This window comes from Pan troglodytes, chromosome X (assembly GCF_028858775.2).
Source record: "Pan troglodytes isolate AG18354 chromosome X, NHGRI_mPanTro3-v2.0_pri, whole genome shotgun sequence".
NCBI lineage: Eukaryota > Metazoa > Chordata > Mammalia > Primates > Hominidae > Pan > Pan troglodytes.
The window spans coordinates 96,186,658-96,206,726 of NC_072421.2; the positions used below are offsets into that span (position 1 = coordinate 96,186,658).

The 20,069-nt window shown below is 37.9% G+C and overlaps 1 long non-coding RNA gene across 1 annotated transcript in view; it reads left to right on the forward strand.

The window, feature by feature from the left end:
- The first annotated feature begins 1,651 nt into the window (after positions 1-1,651).
- Positions 1,652-20,069, forward strand: part of LOC134809335 (uncharacterized) — a 285,051-nt gene continuing 266,633 nt past the window's right edge. Inside the window, exons 1-2 of the long non-coding RNA XR_010154793.1 lie at positions 1,652-1,711; positions 6,767-6,855. This is a non-coding gene — a long non-coding RNA (uncharacterized LOC134809335). The remainder of the gene's footprint in view (positions 1,712-6,766; positions 6,856-20,069) is intronic.

Genomic DNA, 20,069 nt, shown 5'->3' on the forward strand with positions numbered 1-20,069 from the left:
TACAATAAAAGACATGCATCCAGAGCAATAAGTAAAGTAAAGGGAGACTCAAGAGAAATAGAAAAGGCAAAAGACTTAAATAGGCTCTTCCTCTCCCACCAAAAAAAGAATATTCAAGTGGACAATATACATATAAAAGATCATCAGGACAATGCAAATGAAAACCACAGTGAGTTACTACACATTCACTACAATGAATACTTTTAAATAACTAAAAATACTATGTGCTGGAAAGGATATGGAGCAATTGCAACTTTCATACACTGTTGAAAGTGTAAATAGGCATAAACATTTTGGAAAAAAATTTGTAATATTGGTTAAAGCTGAGCATATGTTGAACATATAATCCAACGATTTCTACTAGGTACATTCCCAAGAAAAATGAGTGCATATATTCACCAGATACACATAGAAGTATGTGTTTAGTCGCTTTGTACAGAATAGCCCCAAACTAAAAACAATCCAAATATTTATCAACAGTAAAATGGATAGTGTGTTCATATAAGGTATTATTACACAGTAATAAAAAATGGAAAAAATCATTACTACCTGAAACAGTAATGGTTGTCTTTGATGGTGGATAGTAACTGGAAAGAGACATGAAGTAGGCTGCTGTTGAGTTAATAATGTTCTGTGAAATAGGTGAAAGAATCAAATAGCACCTACATTAGAAGAACATTTTACTTTTGAAGGTGAAGGTATTATTCATCTGAGTGTTAGACCCTTAACATGATGAGCTGGTAGGAGCATGTTTGAAAATTTATGAAAAGCATAAAAAGATATATAAGATTAGGAAAATCACATTCCAAGGAATACATAGTCTAACTCAATCAATTTTTGAGAATTCAAATTATTTTGAAAAGTTTTGGCTCATTGTTAATGAATTCTATCAAGATATATGTAGAATTATTAAATATTCTTTATATAATATATGGAAATAAACATTTTAATATCTCTTTAGGCACCTATGCTGCATATCTGAGCATATCTGAGTTGGTTTGGAGGCTCATATTTTTAATGCTGAGTATCAATACATAGATATTTTTCAAAATTCTGTGAAGACAATATAAAAGTTATTGGTATATTGTCATTTTTTGAAATAATAATATATTTGAACTCACATTGAGCATTAATTTGAACTTTACTTCATGTTATCATTTAGTCATACAGAAAATATTAAGCAGCTATTACACAATTATATAACGAAGGAAATTAAAATATTTTACACCAAAATATATTTCTTTGACATATCTCGAAATGGCTTCTGCTTGGCCATCCTGACAGAAGTGGCCTTGCAAAGCTGTCTTGAGTGGGGAAAATTTGCATTTGTAGAGAATCCCCATTAATGCAGCCATTTCCCTCTCTCCTTTAATATGACTTTTCCAAGATCCAGAAGAGATTGAGCCCGACACCTTTAAAAGTCTGAAAAGAAATATTTGCCATCTGTTCTCTCAGAAAGAGGCTTCATCTACATATTAAGGCCACCTTTGCTAGCCAAGCTTCTTCCTTTCTTTCTCTCTTTTTTTTTTTTTTTTCTGAGGCGGAGTCTCGCTCCGTCCCCCAGGCGGGAGTGCAGTGGCGCGATCTCGGCTCACTGCAAGCTCCGCCTCCCGGGTTCACGCCATCTTGCCACTAAACCTGATTTACCAACATAACCTGTTTCTGGCCATGCTGTGAATCTGCATTCTTTACTGTGTCCTTGGGATACTAGGTAAGTTTCTGTATGTCACTGGAAAGTTGAGTCTTTAGTCTGAAGCTACTGTGTGTATGCGTTACATACAACTGTATGCCTTTTCTCCTGTTAATCAATCTGCCTGATATCAGTGAATTTTAGCAAACCTTTAAGGGACCAAGAGCCTATGGTACCTACAATAACATGCTTGGCAATGGGAAGAAGGTACAATACCTTCCTCCGAGAATTTTCTTTTAGTTTGGTGTTAGAGAAGGAAACATGAGAAGTATAGTATACTAGTTAATAGAATGATGTCTGGAGTCAAATTGTCTGTGTTAGAAGCTTCTCTGTTTGCTAACTCTGTTACTTTGAATAATACTCTTAACCTCTTTGTGCCCATTTCATAATCTTGAAATGGGGAAAATAATATGCTAACTTACAGGGTCATTATCTTCCTAGCAAGTATGGGGGTCCTTGGTTCTTGTTCTACTTAGGAGAAATAATTCAGTCAAGAACCAAGTAATAAAATAAGCAAAAGATCTATTAAGGAAATAAGAGTACGCTCCAAGAGAGGACTGGGCTGACCTGGCTGGGAGCAGACCCAAGAATTCTTCATTGTGGTTTTTATTATGTTGGACTGTTTCTTTAAGTTCCCTCCTCTTTCTTAAGTCTCTGCCTTTGTCTTTGTACAGTTTCCCACTTCTGTCTTAAGTCTCTGCCCTTGTCTCCATGTAGTAGTTCCTGCTCAGGTTTGTGAGATTCTCCCTTACTGTCAGTTGATGTGCACATGTGGGCCCAGTGATCAATACAAACTCTACCTAAGGTGTTCCTCATGACCACAACCCCTGGAGGGTCATATAGCTGTTAAATCTGTACTTATTTTGCTTGCGTATCTCTTAGGAATTTCCCCTTTGTCCTTTTTCCCTTTTTTTTTAAAATTATACTTTAAGTTTTAGGGTACATGTGCACAACGTGCAGGTTTGTTACATATGTATACATGTGCCATGTTGGTATGCTGCACCCATTAACTCGTCATTTAACATTAGGTATATCTCCTAATGCTATCCCTCCCCATTTGATCCTTTTTCCCTTCTTATCAGCATGTGGCTAGCTACATTCTGACAGGTTAACTGCAGAGTGAGCAACTACTGAGCATTGTAAGGGGCATTTCTGGGTGTTCTTTTCTGCATAGGTATTTCCCTTCTTATCTGCTTATATTTTGCATGTATGTTTTAGGTGGTCTCTAGGGCATGAGATTTTCCAGAGCTTTCTCCTTCAGGGGCTCCCTTTCCTGCTCATGTTTAACTATCTGCCTACTCCAAAATTCCCCCCTCAAAAGTTTGAGACCCTAACAATTTTTGAGTCTAGGAGTATCTTGGGTCTTCTGTAACTACTTCCTGCTGATACAGAATTAACTCATCAGGGTCTCCTTCTCTTGCCCTCTGTCAGGAGCCCCTCCTTTTCCTCGAACCTTTTCCTGCATTCAAGGGAGAGGTGTTTACATAGGTGTTGGGATCTGCAAATGTAATATGTTATATCCTTGCTGTAATCTCATTTGATGACTGGTAGCCTGAATGCAGAAAGAAATAAATTTAGTTAACAAATTGACCAAGCAAAGGCCTAAGAGGAGAAGAAGGAGCACCGTGGAGAGTGGGCCAAGAGGAGGTCAGAATCAACTGAGGATGTTCCATGTCCCTGAGAATGGGCCTGAAGCTGCCTGTAGATGTTTAGCTTTTTCTTGTGGTTGTTGAATGCTGCCCTGTATGATTTCTAACTGGTTAACATTCTTCTCTGAGCGTAGCACAGGTTCCTCCCTGGGCTGAGGTGCTGATGTCTAAGGCGTGTTGGTTTTGGAGGCCCATCCCTGCTAGGGAGTTAAATTGCTGGTCAAGCCATTGGACAACCAATGGCTTTGGTTGTCTCTTCAAGAGCCTGTCCTGGCTCATGGGATAAGGTGGTATGCATTTGCTGAAAGATTAAAATTCCTACACTCCTGTTCTTATTTTAGTTACTCCAGTTCTTAATCCCAGAGCTGTAAGTAAGGGAAGGAAGGCTATGACCACTCTTTGAGATGTGGACTCGGAGGGAAGGGGGATAGGTACTGACTGATGTTGGTTTAGGAGGGCCACATCAAGGGAAAGATAAATTAATGAGCAAGTTCCCCTCCAATTGTTAGAGAGGAATAGGTAAGTCTGACTTTTTATAGCATAGCCAAGGGCATAGCTAGCTCCACATGTCCCCAGGCCTTGCCAAGAATTTAATTACTCTAAAGCAGGCAAGTTGAATAATTATCAAAAGTCATTGAAACGGTTTATGACCTAGGTAACATTATCTGTTTGATGTTTTTGGGCCTGAAAACTCTGAGATGAGGAGGGAGGAGCCATTTGCTTATCTTTTTGTTTGAAGAGAAGCTTCAGGTCTTCCAATGGCTCAGAAGAGTAACTGGGTGTTGGTTCTTTTCCTGTTCTTTGGAGCCTTCCCAGGGTTTTTTTTGGGAGTGATATATGCAACTAGAGATGTCAGGAACTTTGATAGCTGTTGGGGTGGAAAGTAAGACAGTAAAAGGACCCTTCCATAAGGGGGTTAGCTGAGACCCAGGTGACCAGTCTCTCCAGGTTTTAATGAGGACTTGCGACCCTGGCAGGTATACAAGTTGTTGGTTGTTGAAGGGGTCACTAGCCAGCAGTACTCTGTGTATATATTCAGTTAGTTCTAGGTATGAAATTCTGTCTTAGCTTTGAATACTTTGTATCCTCTTTTGCTAGAAAGTTTAAGGTTTGTATTGCATGTTGTTGTACAAGCTCTGTGGTGGGTGGGGCAAAGGAGTAGGTTATGTATATATTGTAGAAGTTGTCTTTCATCAAGAATAGCTTGGTTAGATTTCTTGCTAGGGCTTTATGGATGTGTGAGCTGTCTACAAAACCAGAGGTAGGACTGCCTGGATTGAAGTCATTGGTTAAAGGTTTAGGCAGCTTTTCCCGGGAGAAATAAGGCCACTGGGGGAAAGATGAATCCAGAGGTTGGGTAAATATTAAGGAGGCACCCACCTTGGGAAGTACATTCTTTCCCAAAAGGGGTGTGGGGCATTCGGACATTGCCAGGGTCTGGTGGGAGAATAGTAATTGATCCCCATATGCAATATAAAGTGGGTGTGAATCTTTATTGGGGGGTGCTATTTTCCCCCATCACCTAACTAGATTTGGAGGAAAGTTTTCCAAAGAAGGTTAGCACAAACTTGGTGGCCCTTGTATTTTTTTTTTTTAAATTATAGTCCTACCTGCCACTTCCAGAGTTGCCCTTGGCTCTATTCCTTTAATGATTATGTCTGATCTGGGAGCTGGCTGTAGTGGAGGGCCCCTTCAGCTCAAGGCCATCATTAGATGGGGGATCCAGCGAGGGAGTCTTTTGGCTCCTGGGACAATCCTTACTCCAGTGGCTGAGCTTATGGCAAGGGGGGAGTTCATGTGGGGCTTTCTTCCAGTTGGGCAGTTCCTTCTTCAGTGGCCTGGTCTTTTGCACTGATGGCAGTTACCTGGGAGCGTATTTTTACGGCAGCTTGGTGGGGTCTGGAAGACTTGTAAAGTAGCCAATAGTTGAGCCTGCCTCCTCCTGTCTCTTTGTTTTTCTCTCTTCTTGACCCTGTATTCCTCATTCTGATCCCAGTTATAAAAGACCAATGAAGCTAAATTAAGGATTTCTGGCATAGAGGCACTGAGTCTTAAGGCTGACTTTTGCAATTTTCTCCTAATGTCTGGGGTGGCTTGAGTGAAGAAATGGTCCTTTAGGCCTAGTCCCTCTGGGAATTCTGTGTTTAAGTTGGTGTGCTTAATAAGGGTTTCCTGTAGCTTTTTAAGAAAGGCTATAGGATTTTCTTTTGGCCCCTAGTTTATGGTGGCTAAGCATAGGTAGGACAGAGGGATCTGGCTTATAAGCTTTACAAAGATTAGAGTCTTCCCTCAAAGCCATGAGGGTTTGTAAGTAGGGGAGCTCTGACTATTTGCCCTGATGGCAGCAGAAAAAGTCCAGCTGGAGGATGGTATTAAAATTTGTACTTTTGTTCTCCAGCCAGATTTCCTCTGGTTTTATAAAGGAAAAATAGTTTTTTTTTTTTCACTTTAGGGTTTGAGGGTTGAATTTATCTAAATTTTTAAGGATGCATCTCAGAAGGGGTGAATCTTGGGGTATGGAAGTCTGGTTATCCATTTTAAAGAGAAGACAAAGGAGAACTGTAGGATGAAAGAGGTGTCTCCCTGTCCATTCCTACAATGACTTATGAAGGTGAGGCATCCCTCACCAGACCAAGGAAGGCAAAATGCCCCTCACCTTGCACTTAGGGAGCTCTGGATTTGGTTGATTCTTGCTGTGTGCTCTTTTTGTCTCTGCTTTCTCTCTTTTAATCGGAAAGATTTCCCCAGTCTCCTTTTGGTTAATATTTTACTGGTGACATCTTTCTTGCCTCTATTCCAGGCAAGGGGGTGGAGTAGTATCTGATACAGGAGTAATTTTGTTGCCTTTTATATTCTCAATGATCCTGGCCCTTTAAGAAACCCAATAGTTGTACCTCCGCCAAAGCTTGAAGAGAAGAGACCTCCACATAGGGTTGTTTTAGTCTATAATGACACTTAGATAAATGGTGTAGATGGTTAGAGGAGTCAGGGAAGATTTGAAACCTTCCCCTGTTTTGAGGAGGTTCCTTAGGGCTTATGCCGAAAAGATGCTTGAGAAGGCATGGTAATTCCTAGGTCCCAGGCTAAGTGGACTAGGTTCTTGACTCCAGTTTTTTATATAATTACATGAATGGCAAGGGGAGCCCAGGGACATTTTCTGTTGGTTTGTTTAATAAAAAGCAAAAAATGCTTTAGGGTTTCAGAGTTTGACAATAATGGTCTTAAGAGACAGAGGAAGAACATCCCATTGGCCCATAAGGAACTCCAGTTGTAAAGTGAGACAGAAGGAAGGGAAGGTGGGGGCCGCAGATGGCTACCTGGAGGAGCCAGACAGCCCACTTGAGAAGCTAAAGCCTAATGTGTTTACTAAGGGTGGCCAGGCTAGAAAGGCCTGGTAATAAATGAAGCATGCTTTAAATGGTTGCAGGAGGAACCAGAGGAGCAGATCCTGCTAGGAGGCTAAGCATGAAGAAGGAATTCAAAGAAACCTTGTGGAGAACGAAGACACAGCAGGGAGTAAGCTAATTTGTGAGATTAACTGTCCATGGGGGCATGCCTCCTTTCTGTGGTTGCTAGCACTCACTCATGGGAGAGAAGGGGGTAAAATGCAATGAAAGGAAAGTTTAACAGTGAAATTATTGGAGGATAACCATTTTATACTATTATTTATTTATTTATTTATTTATTTTTATTTCAACGGTTTTTGGGGAACAGGTGGTGTTTGGTTGCATGGAAAAAATTGTTAGTGATAATTTCTGGTATTTTGGTGCATCCATCAGCCAAGCAGTGTACACTGCACCCAATGTGTACTATTTTATTCCTCACTCACCTCCCATCCTTCCCCGCAAAATTCCCAAAGTCCATTATGTAATTCTTAAGCCTTTGCATCCTCATAGCTTAGCTCCTACTTATAAGTGAGAATATATGATGTTTGATTTCCCAGTCCTGTGTTATTTCACTTAGAATAATGGTCTCCATCTCCATCCTGGTTGCTGCAAATGCCATTATTTTGTTCCCTTTTATGGCTGAATAGTATTCCATGGTATACATATATATATATCACATTTTCTTTATCCACTCGTTGGTTGATGGGCATTGAGGCTGGTTCCATATTTTTTCATTTGCGAATTTTGTTGCTAAAAGCATGCATGTGCAAGTGTCTTTTTCATATAATGACTTTTTTCCTCTGGATAGACACCAAGTAGTGGGATTGCTGGATCAAATGGTAGTTCTACTTTCAGTTCCTTAAGGAATCTCCATGCTGTTTCCCACAGTGGTTATACTAGTTTACATTCCAACCAGCAGTGTAAAAGTGCCCCTTTTCACCACCTCCATGCTAACATCTGTTATTTTTTGATATTTTAATTATGGCCATTCTTGCAGGAGTAAAGTGGTTTCTCATTGTGGTTTTGATTTGCATTTCCCTAATAATTAGTGATGTTGAGAATGTTTGCATGTTTGTTGGCCATTTGTATATATATTTTTTGTGAATTGTTTATTCATGTCTTTTGCCCACTTTTTGATGAGATTTTTTTTTTCTTGCTGATTTGTTTGCATTCCTTGTAAATTTTGGATATTAGTTCTTTGTCAGATGTGTAGTTTGCAAATATTATTTCTCACTGTATGGGTTTTCTGTTTACTCTGCTGATTATTTCTTCTGCTGTGCAGAAGCCTTTTAGTTTAATTAGGTCCCATCTATTATCTTTGTTTTTGTTTTATTTGCTTTTGTTTTCTTGGTCATGAACTCTTTACCTAAGCCAATGTCTAGAAGAGTTTTGCCAATGTTATCTTCTAGAATTGTAATGGTTTCAGGTCTTAGATTTAAGTCTTTGATCCATCTTGTGTTGACTTTTGTATAAGGTGAGAGATGAGGATCCAGCTTCATTCTTCTACATGGGGCTTGCCAATGATCCCAGCATCATTTGTTGAATAGGGTGTCCTTTCCCCATTTTATGTGTTTGATTCCTTTGTTGAAGATCAGTTGGCTGTAAGTGTTTGGCTTTATTTCTGGGTTCTCTATTCTCTTCCATTTGTCCAGATGCCTGTTTTTATACCAGTACCATACTGTTTTGGTAACTATAATCTTGTAGTGTAGTTTGAAGTCAGGTAACGTGATGTCTCCAGACTTACTCTTTTCGCTTAGCCTTGCTTTGGCTATGTGGGCTGTCTTTTGGTTCCATATGAATTTTATGATTTTCTTTTCTAGTTCTGTGAAGAATGATGATGGCATTTTTATGGGAGTTGCATTGAATTTGTAGATTGCTTTTGGAAGTATAGTTATTTTCAAAATATTGATTCTACTTATCCATGAGCATGGGATACGTTTCCATTTGTTTGTGTTGTGGATATTTTCATTCCACAGTGGTGTTTTGTAGATTTTCCTGTAGAGATCTTTCACTTCCTTGGTTAGGTATATTCCTAAGTATTTTATTTTTTAAGAGCTGTTGTAAGAGAGATTGAGTTCTTGATTTGATTCTCAGCCTAGTTGTGGTTGGTGTGTAGCAGTGCTACTGAATTGTGTACATTGATTTTGTATCCTGAAACTCTGAATGCATTCAGCAGGTCCAGGAGCTTTTGGATGAGTCTTTAGGGTTTTCTAGGCATACAATCATATTATTGGCTAACAGTGACGGTTTGACTTCCTCTTTACTGATTTGGATGCCCTTTATTTCTTTCTCTTGTCTAATTGCTCTGGCTATGACTTTCAGTGCAATATTGAGTAGAAGTGGTGAAAGTGGGCAGCGGATCACCATTTTAGTTAAGAGATACGAAGATCCTCAGTCATTGCATGGCCTAGTCTTAATCCCCACCACCTTCACTAGCCTCCTCTCAGGGAGGCTTACAGTGGCTTAGATCTATGTGGTGTGGACCTTGAAGTCCTTCCACCTTCACTTGTCACCCCATCAGAGTCAACTGAGAAATCAGCCAGAGTTAGCATAGTCACAGTGGCTGAAGGGAATTGTACTGGAGATTTGTAAGAATGTGAAAGAGTGAGCAAAGGAAGGCCTCATTTTAAATTGGCAAGAACAGCATTAGGAGTGGGAGGTTTTTCTCAAAACTTTAGTAAAACAGCCCAGGAAGAAGCAGAGGTAGTTGACCAGGTAGTCTGAGACAACCATGGCACTTATCTTGAAGAACCATTTGCAGGTTAGGCTCTCTGAGTCACAGCACCACAATATGTTACTGGGAAGTATGTGGATCCTCAGTTCTTATCTTACTTGGGAGAAATAATTCCGCCAAGAGACAATTAGTAAAGTAAGCAAAAGTTTTATTAAGGAAATAAGAGTACACTCAAAGTGAGGAACAGGCTGACCTGGCTGGGAGCAGCCCTGAGAGTTCTGCGTTGTAGTTTTTATTATGTTGGACTTTTTCTTTAAGTTACTGCCTCTGTCTTAAGTCTCCGCCTTTGTCTTTGTATGGTGTCCTGCTTCTTTCTTAAGTCTTGGCCTTGTCCTTGCCTTGTGGAATTGTCACTTACTCTCAGTTGATACACACGTGCAGGTCTGGTGATCAATATAGATTCTACCTAATGACAGAGTTACTCATGACCACCGTCCCTGCAAGGTCATGTAGTGGTCAAATAGGTACTTTTTGTGCCTGTGTAACTCTTAAGAATTTCCCCTTTGTCCTTTTTCCCTTCTTTTTTTTTTTTTTTTTTTAGATGGAGTCTCGCTCTGTTGCCAAGGCTGGAGTGCAGTGGCACAATCTTAGCTCACTGCAAGCTCCGCCTCCCGGATTCAAGTGATTCTCCTGCCTTAGCCTCCTGAGTAGCTGGGATTACAGGCATGTGCCACCACGCCCACCTAATTTTTGTATTTTTAGTAGAGGTGGTGTTTCACCATGTTGGCCAGGATGGTCTCGATCTCTTGACCTGGTGATCCGCCCGCCTCAGCCTCCCAAACTGCTGGGATTACAAGCATAAGCCACTGCGTCCGGCCCCCCTTTTTCCCTTCTTATCAGCATGAAGCTAGCTACATTCCGACAGGTTAACTGCAGAGTGAGCAATTACTGGGCATCTTAAAGGGTGTTTCGGGGCATTCCTCTCTGCATAGGTATTTACCCTCCTCTCTGCTCATATTTAGCATACATGTTTTGGGTGGTCTCTGGGGTGTGAGATTTTCCAGTGCTTCCTTCCTTTCCCACTCATGTCTAACTATCTGTCTACTCTGACAATTGTGAGGACTAAATTAAAGGTTATAATACAAATAAATTGCTTAGCATATACAAATAAATTGCTTAGCGTGTGTCTAACACATAGTAAATACCTAATAAATCCTTATTACTGTTACTGTCAAATCACTATACATTGTGATATGTTTTATGATAAAAGTAAGTACAAGATATTATGTGAACCCAGATAGAGGTACCAAACAAATCCTTGGTGGTTCAAAGAACTTATATAACTGACATATTCTAATGTTACAATTTAACAAATTTTTATTGATTGCCTACTGATGTTAGGTACTATGCTACGTTTTGATAATATAATGTGAACAAGTCATAATTTGTTCCTTCAAGTTGCTCATCGTCTGGTGGGAAAGGCAGATCATTATACAGTAGTATAATACACGCTGTGATTACCTAAGTGCAAGGTGTTCTAGGTGCATATAGGCAAAGTATATTATTCAATATTATGAGACCAAAAAAAACTTCTTAAGGGAAATATTATTGAAACTTAGATGTGAATAATGGATAGTACTAGTCTAGGAGAAGAAAAAGGGGCTCAGTATTCCAAAGAGAAGCAATGTGTACCACAGGCTTGCTATGGATTGAATGTTTATGTTTTTCCCAAATTCTTATGTTGAAATCGTATGGAATGTAATAGCAAGATATTAGTGACCTTATAAAAGAGAACCCAGAGAGCCAGCTCACCCCTTCCGCCATGTGGAGACACATCCATAAGGAGCCAAATAAGAACCAGAAAATGATTCCTCACTAGACACTGAACCTGTCAGTGCCTTGATCTTGGGTTTCCCAGGCTCCAGAATGATGAGAAATAAATTTCTGTTATTTTAAGCCACCAAGTTTATGGTAATTTGCTACAACAGCCACAGAAAACTAATACATACATGAACACTATTAATATAATAAAAGTATTTCCACATGTGCAAGAGATTAGAAAAGATCTTACTCCTGTGCCCATTCTGAAAAGTTACTTTAAGATGTGTTAGATGTTATAGACAAGAGAGAGGGAAATAAAAATAAAAATCTCAAGAATATAAACATTGTGGTAAACAAGCACTGGAAATGCATTTTGAAATTAAATATATAGAGTTAAGGAGAAATAGTCATTGATAGCTATTAAATTGAAGACAAAGACAAAACAGTCTTGAAGTTTTATGTTTAAAAGTATTAATGGTATGACGTATTGGTCAAGGTTCTTCAGAGAGACAGAACCAATAAGATATATACAGATATATGAGACGTAATTTAGTAGAAGGATTGACTCATGAGATCATGAAGGATGACTAGTCCCACAACAGGGTGTCCACAAGCTGGAGATTTTCAGATGCTGCTACTGTGGCTTGGCCAAAGTTCAAAGCCTGAGACCCTGGGGCAGGTGAGGTGGGGGTTGGGGGCTTGAGGTTGCACTTTCCTGGAGTCTAAAGGCCAGAGAGTTTAGAGTTCTGATGTGCAAGGGCAGAAGAAGAGTGTGTCCCAGCTCTGAGAAACAAAGAGGCCAATTTGTTTTTTCTCTGTTTTTGCTCCATCTGGACTCCATGTCAATTGGATGGTGCCCACCCGCATTGAGGGTAGCTCTTCCCCGCTTAGTCCACTTAGACTCACAGGTAAATCTCCTCTGGAAACGCTCTTATAAACACACCCCAAAATAATGTTTTACCACTTCTCAAGGTGTAATCCAGTCAAGTTGAATCTAAAATTTGCCATCACATAGGATAACACTAAAATTATTAGTCTGTATACCCAGATTATATTAAGTGACAGAAAATCAATTTGGGATGAGGCAGGAAGTGAAAGTACTTTCTAAACTATAAAATATTAGACAAGAAATATCATGGAAGGAGGTGCTAAACCAATTGGTATTTTGGACTTTTAATGAAGAGAGATCATTGACAGCTGGTGAGAGAAAAAATGGTTAGATGTCAAAACTCTGACCTGATAGATGTTTAGAAACACTTCTAGATAGTGTGAGAAATACAGCATCCTCTCTTTCCCATTGGATATTCACATATGAAATATCATTCAAAGTTTTGAGACGCTCTGCAGTAATTTTTTTTTAAAACCAATGTCTTCCAAGCTCATTTGTAAAAGGATCCCCTTTATTAAGCCGTACTATGTACCTCTCTGAACATCAATTTTGCAAGTCCCATATTAAAAGCATCTATACCAACCAAGATGAATGGCAATCCTTCCTCCCAACCTTATTAGTAAAGGGGATTAGAAGAAGGAGCAGCTAAGTCTATTAGTTTGCTTTCTTTCAACCTAACTCCTTTGTCAAAAAGTGAACTATCTCTACAGATTTTTTTAACCATTCCCTCATCTGAGGTCAACAATGCCATTGCTAGTAAAACCTGCTCTGTCACATGGCCTGATCCTGCAACATTCAACATGCAGAATCTCTTGAATGCTTTCCAGTTAGGGAATAGAAATGATGGGGGAAGAGACCACTCCCTTTTTGGCTGCTATTTTACAGAGAAGTTTCTGTTTTTCAAACAGCTGACTAGTAAGAAATAGGGGCAGTGGCTAGATTTTCCAGAAAATTTTCCTCTGTCACAAAGATAAACTTATTATTAAAAATGCTTTAAGGCTGGGTGTGGTGGCTCACGCCTGTAAGATCAGCACTTTGAGAGGCCGAGCAGGGCAGATCACCTGAGGTCAGGAGTTCAAAACCAGCCTGGCCAACAAGGCAAAACCCCATCTCTACTAAAAATACAAAAATTAGCCTGGCACGGTGGTGGGTGCCTGTAATCCCAGCTACTTGGGAGGCTGAGGCAGGAGAATCGCTTGAACCCGGGAGGCGGAGGTTGCAGTGAGCCGAGATTGCGTCATTGCACTCCAGCCTGGACAACAGAGAGAGACTCCGTCTCAAAAAAAAACAACCAACCAACCAAACAAAAACTTTAAAATTCAGAAGCTTGTATATGTATAATTTTATACATTTGTACCTTTTAGACTTTCTCGTTTAAAAATGCACAAATGATAGAATTTCTTTTCTCTTTTCCTCCAAGTAAATGACAAAGTATAGAAGACTAGACTAAAATTAGGAGTTTGAGGTTCTAATTTTAGTTCTGACACTTATTAAATATTTGCTGTTATGCAAGTAGATTAGTATAGTCACCTAAATTATGCCAAAGTCCTTTGATGCATTAAGGTCAACCTGTCCTTTAAGATTTACATAAATTGCCTCATATTCCCAACCACGTGTGGTGGGGAACCCAGGGTTTTTCCCAATATCTCTAATGATTCTTTGACAGAATCATTAGAGATCTTGGGGAAATGACATTTTCCCTAGTCTCTTCTATATTTGATTTCCTAATACTGCCAATTTCTTGATCCACATTATACTTCCACATATTTCAAACATGCAGTTGCTGTATAAGTATGCTACACTGGACCTACTCTAACATTCTCTCAGTAGAACACTAACCCAAAACTTGGTTATAAAAGCCTTTTATTGAAAGTTTTTGGGCATTAGGAGCATGACAAAATACAGGATAGCAAAGTATACTTAAATATCAAGCCTTCTTTGGCCATTCTGGTCACTAGAATCCCAATTAGTAATGGTGTCGAATTCTTTTTATGTATTACTGGATTCGTCTTGCCAAGTTGAGCACTTTTGCATCCATATTCATAAGAGATATTGGTCTCTTCTATTGCAGTATCTTTGGTTTGGTATCAGAGCAATATTGTCTTCACAGAGTGAATTGGGAAGTGTTCCTTCCTCTTTGATTTTTTTTTGGAAAATTTGTGAAAATTGCCTTTTTTTTTTTAAATGGAATTTATCAGTAAAGCCATGTGCACATGGACTTTTCTTTGTGGGTAGTTCTTTTTGTTTATTACTATTTCAATTTATTTTCTTGTTACAGATCTATTAATAATGTTTATATCTTCTTAAGTCAGTTTTAGTAGTTTATGTCTTTCGAGGAATTTGTTCATTTAATCTAGTTCTCTAATTAGTTGGCATACAGTTGTTCATGTATTCCTTTAAAATGCTTCTCATCTCTGTAGGGCCAGTAGTAATGTTCTCACTTTTATTTCTCATTCTAGTAATTTGAATCTTCTCTTTTTTTTTTTTTTTTGTCAATCTGGCTAAAGGTTTGTCAATTTTTTTTTAATCTTTTCCAACAATCAACTTTTTGTCTCATTGGTTTTTCTTTTTTTTCCCCCTCCATTTTCTATTTCATTACTTTCTGCTCTTACCTTTATAATTTCCTTCCTTCTGTTTTCTTTAGGTTTAGTTTGCTTTTGTTTGTCCAGTGCCCCAAGGTAGAAAGTTAGGCTGTTAATTTGAAATCTTTCTCCTTTCATAATACAGAAATTAAGTACAGGTTTCTCACTAAGCACTACTTTAGGTGCATCGTATAATTTTTTATGTTTTGTCTTCATTTTTATTCATCTTAAAGTATGTTCTCATTCTCCCTCTGATTTCTTCTTTGACCCATTGATTATTTAGGAGTGTGTTGTTTAATTTTACGTTTGTGAATTTTATAATTATTTTCTGTTATGAATTTCTAATTTTATTCCATTATAGTCAAAGAACATGCTTTGTATTATTCCTTTTAATTTTATTGAAGTTTGTTTTATAGGCTAACATATGGGCTATCCTGGAGAAAGTTCTGTGTGAACTTGATAAGACTGTATATTCTGTTGTTTTTGGGTGGAGTAATCTAGACATGTATGGTTAAATCCGGTTGATTTTATAGTGTCACTTAATTCTTCTGTTTTCCTATTTTTGATCTTCTGTCTAGTTGTCCAATCTATTATTAAAAGTAGAGTATTGAAGTCTACCCTATTATTTTTGAACTGTCTATCCCTTAATTTCTATAACATTTTGCTTCATGTATTTTGGTATTCTATTAGGTGCATAAATGTTTATAATTATCATATATTCCTGACAGATTGGCTTAAATGTTATATCTTTTTCTATGTTTTTTACTTTCAATCTAGTTGTATCTTTGACTCTAAAGTTTGTCTCCTATGGACAATATATAGTTGAATTATGTTTTAAAAAATCCAGTCTAATAATCTTTGCATTTGATTGAATTATTGAATACATTAACATTAATTGTTATCATTGATATATTTATGTTTGCCATTTTACTTTTGTTTTATATATGTCTCATGTCTTTTTTGTTCCTTTATTCCTTTTTTGCTTCTTTCTTTTGCACAAGTGAATAATTTCTAATGTCTTATTTTAGTTACTTTAATAAATTTTTTACTACATTTTTGTGGTTGCTCTGGGGTTTACCGTGTACATCCCTCTTGCATGGGAAAGCTGTTATACAACCAGAAAACATGAATTGAAAATGATAATTGAATGAAAACCCTCTATAAAAGTTTAAATGGCCATGAGGTAGCCAAATATACCCAAAGCTTTGATTATCTTCTCAGAAATACGGGTTTAACAAACAAAACATTGGTCATAAACTATTTCAGTAATTTAGAAATCACCACACCAATGTATATAATATTTAATTTGGATCATTTATCTTTTCCATGATGAGTCATGAAATACAGAACTTTTAATAACAAAAGCATTAATGACTCAAGAAGGACAAGGCAGCTGTCCTGGTTCTCCATGAGTGCATGCGTAGCATTGGACTTATGTCCTCTTGAATACCAGTTGTTTCTCCAATTTAGGTACTTAGCACTGATAACTGATGGGTTATCATAGACCATTTGACTTAGACCATGGAGTTCATTCAAATTGTATATCTAAACAATTTCAGTATTGGCTGATTTAGCATGAAAATCTGGCAAAGTATTTTCTTGGTATTAATTTTTGTTCTGCTTGGGTTAGCAGTTTTATAAACCAGTCAGTGTTTTCATTAAAGTTCCAGGAATTCTTACCCAGTCCAAATGATATGATTCTAACATTACCAGAAACCTGTATTCAAGAGTGCTTTTTCAGGGTCTCTTTCATCCTTTCAGGAACCCTTAAAAGACATTATCTTCTAGAATTTTGCATGCTTCTGAAGTTTTCAGGAATTGCATCAGCATTAAGCAATTAACTGTGGAAATGGCTTTAAATAGTCATAGTTAAAGACACAATTGACAAGGAAATTTGGTTATTTCTGTGGTCTACAATAACTTAACATAATAATCATAATTATGATTGATAGCATATACTCAGACATTAGAATTTTAGAAATCCTATACAATTTTGGAACATGTATTAATATCATTCACTAAAATATAACCTGAAGAAGGTTAAACATTAACAATTATATCTTATTTTGATAATGCTCCCATGCAACTCAACATGTCAAATTATCCTGTTTACCTCTGTTTTGGATGCTTCAGGGGCCTTCTGTAGCATCCCAAAGTCAGAGGTCAGAAAAGACAATTTTGAAGCTGAAATTTAATTTGGGGAAGGCTGTCAAATATGTTAACATTTTAAAACACTTGATATTATAAAATAGAATTCCAGGTCACCATAAGTCATTCATTTAGCCAAAATGATGACTCAAAAATTTTAAAAGGGCAAATACCTTTATTCATTGATAAAGGGATGACTTAGCTTTCCAAACACTCTGTCTCTTGTCTTCCCTTTCTTTTTCATGGAGTTTATTCAAAAGGCAAACAAAAATCTTTCATTATCCTTTAATATTACATGAAAATCTTGTGCAAGACAGAAAGCCAAATTTCACTCTTGCATTAGTGTACTATTAATGTCAACCTCACTTTTTAATAAAACCTGATAGACAAATCTATCCAACTTAATCAGTTTGACCATAAGGTGAGATTCTCATAAACCTTTCATAACCCTTTGCAAATTTTTGTTAAAGAGCAAATCAGTGCTCTAAGAAAATCCTGTTGTGCTTTTATTTCAATGTTCCATTTACAGAAAAAACAAACAAATATATAATACACCTTTAAATTTAGCTAATATGTTCACAAACACGATTTTTTACAAGTTTTTTTTTACATATCTTCCGCAACTTGCTCAAACCTTCAGCTTCATCCTATCTAATTTGAAACAATACTTTAATCCTCTAAACTAGGCAAAAATTTTTATTCCCATGCCTTCTTATAATCTTTTACTAAACGCACATTTCACTTTCCTCACACATCTTGCATGTAGAACTCTTTTATCAGTAGTTTCAATTACATGTTACAATGTTAACTCTGAGCAATTTTTATTTTTGGTGAAAAACCTGGTAAGTAAGTGATTTTAATTATGTACTAGGTGTGGAGCCTAGGGCACCAGACATAAGTGCAGATATAGTTTGACTCTTTCTAGGATAGCTAGAGGGCTTGGCTAACTCCACATGTCCCAAGGCCTTACCTAGAATCTAATGGCTTCAAAGCAGGTAAGTTGAAAATTTTTCAGTCAAAGAAGCAGATTACAGCATTAAGCAAACCTAATATTTGACCTGCCTAAATTAGACCAAATGTCTTTATTTTACTAATAATTTTTAAAACTTTTTGTTTCCAAAGCTTACTACAGTCACATGAACTAAAAGGCATTACAATTTTTATTTTTTCAGACAAAATATTTGATATAAGCACTTATTATCTTTAAACCCATTAATCAGAGCTCTTTTATATAAACATCATGAACACAACACATATAAATACATAGACAAACAGAAGATCCAGTAGTTGTAAAATTTTTTATTTGCCAGTTTTTAAATGTTTCTTAATTGTATTACTGGCTTTAATGTGGAGCCCTTCAAGGAACAGGGGCAGAAAAGCATGCAGTTTCTAGGGCCCAATAAGCAGCCACAGCTGGAAGGCAAAAACAGATCCCCAAAATTAAGGGTCCCATTTTTATATCACATCCTGGATCCCCCAAAAGAGGGAAATTCTATGGAAGAAGACAGTGCAATGCTTTCACCATGTATTTCATTGCAAAGCACCCCAGTGTCTCAGTTTATTCTGTGATAAGCCCATCCCTCAAGGGAGTCTTATCTCTCAGTGGGGGTGGGGGAATTTCCATACGTTCTAGGTGGCCAAGAGCATGCTTCTATGATCCAAACATGCAAAGAGCTGAGTACTCCCCATGACTGACATTATTGCCCCATAATGCCATTAGCTATCCCTAAAGGTATATTTTCTTACCTAGTTATTACACACCAAAGTTCTCTCATAATGTGAAGTAATTTCTGATATACCCCCAAAAGTAAAAAATGTCAGATAACCCAATTCAAAGCAGAACAGAGCCTTAGATTTTGAGAGGGATCTATCCACTTTCAATTCCTGGGGTTCCATGAGAGGAGTTTTTTTTCCCCAAAATAGCATGTGTGACTATTTTTGCCCAAGGAGTCCCAGGATGTTAGAACTTGAATATGATTTTCCCAAGAAGTCCCAGGATGTTAGAACTTGAATATCACTTTTAATTAAGCTGACTTTTAACCATAGCACTTTTAAATAAAAATCCTTTTAAATCTCATATTGCCCGAGTTTAGCCAAGCCGAACAGCCAATATTTCTGGCTTTTGAACTTTACCAAAGGTAACCTCCCAGGTTCTTTGCTAAAGGAAAATTCAAGAAGGGAAGCCAGAAATTGTACATGGAGAAGAGAATCAACAAATGGTAAAGGTCACACAGATGTCAACTAGCGAGTACTCATCCCCCAGGCCAGGATTGAACCTGCGTTGACATTGTGGAATGACAAAGCCAAGCTTTGGCAGTAGCCAAGCTTTGGCAGCTAAGCTACAGTACTGAGCACTTTCCATTGCTCTTCCCAGAAGGAATCTAGAGCAGTCAATTTTGAGCTTGCAAAGCCTTTTACCTGCTGAAGATAATTTTTAAAGCTAACTATGACATGAACCTCAAAATTCCTGTTCCCTTGATGGCAGAGACCAAGAGAAAGTACTGCTACATGGTTACAAGGTCAAGTTCCCAAGGACATAACAAAAGACAAGATGAAAACCTCATCCCATTTTGTTTGTTTGTTACTGATCAGCTTGCTGGGTCATCTTGAACAGCAAGCTTATGGGGGCCTAGGCCTACATTCTATCTTATGGTACATTTTTTATGACAGAACAATGCAGAAAGACAAATTCACAGGACAAATTACACCAGATTTGCTACAGTTTAATATTAGCCTCACGAATCCTTTTTCTCATTAATTAAAACTTTGGAAGAGATAGTAATTTTTGCAATTCTTACAACTGGCTTGCACAGAGAGAGAGGAAAGGGAAAGGAGAAATGCATTGCCTGCAACAGGGTGGGGAAGGCAAGGAGTTCAGGAAGGCCAAAGAAAGACCCACCGATTGCAACAACACTGAATCAATAGTTGAGGCAGCCCCTTGTCAGTCACAACAATTCATCTTTTCCAGCAGTCCCATCAGCTCTCAAGTTTCCCTCGTAGGGAGGAAAAGGTTTCCCATGTCCAGTGATCTAGTACCTGCCTAACCCTGTTACCCATACCCATCAGCAAAGAGTGCAAGGTAGATTATTCCAAAGAGAATAGCAGTTAACATCCTATAGTGCCATATCCATTTTTAAGCAAGAGGGACTTTACTGAGGGGAGGGCCTCTAGCTCAATTCCATCCTTTACACAGGTAAAATGTACCCCACAACTTACTCAAAGTTGGCCAA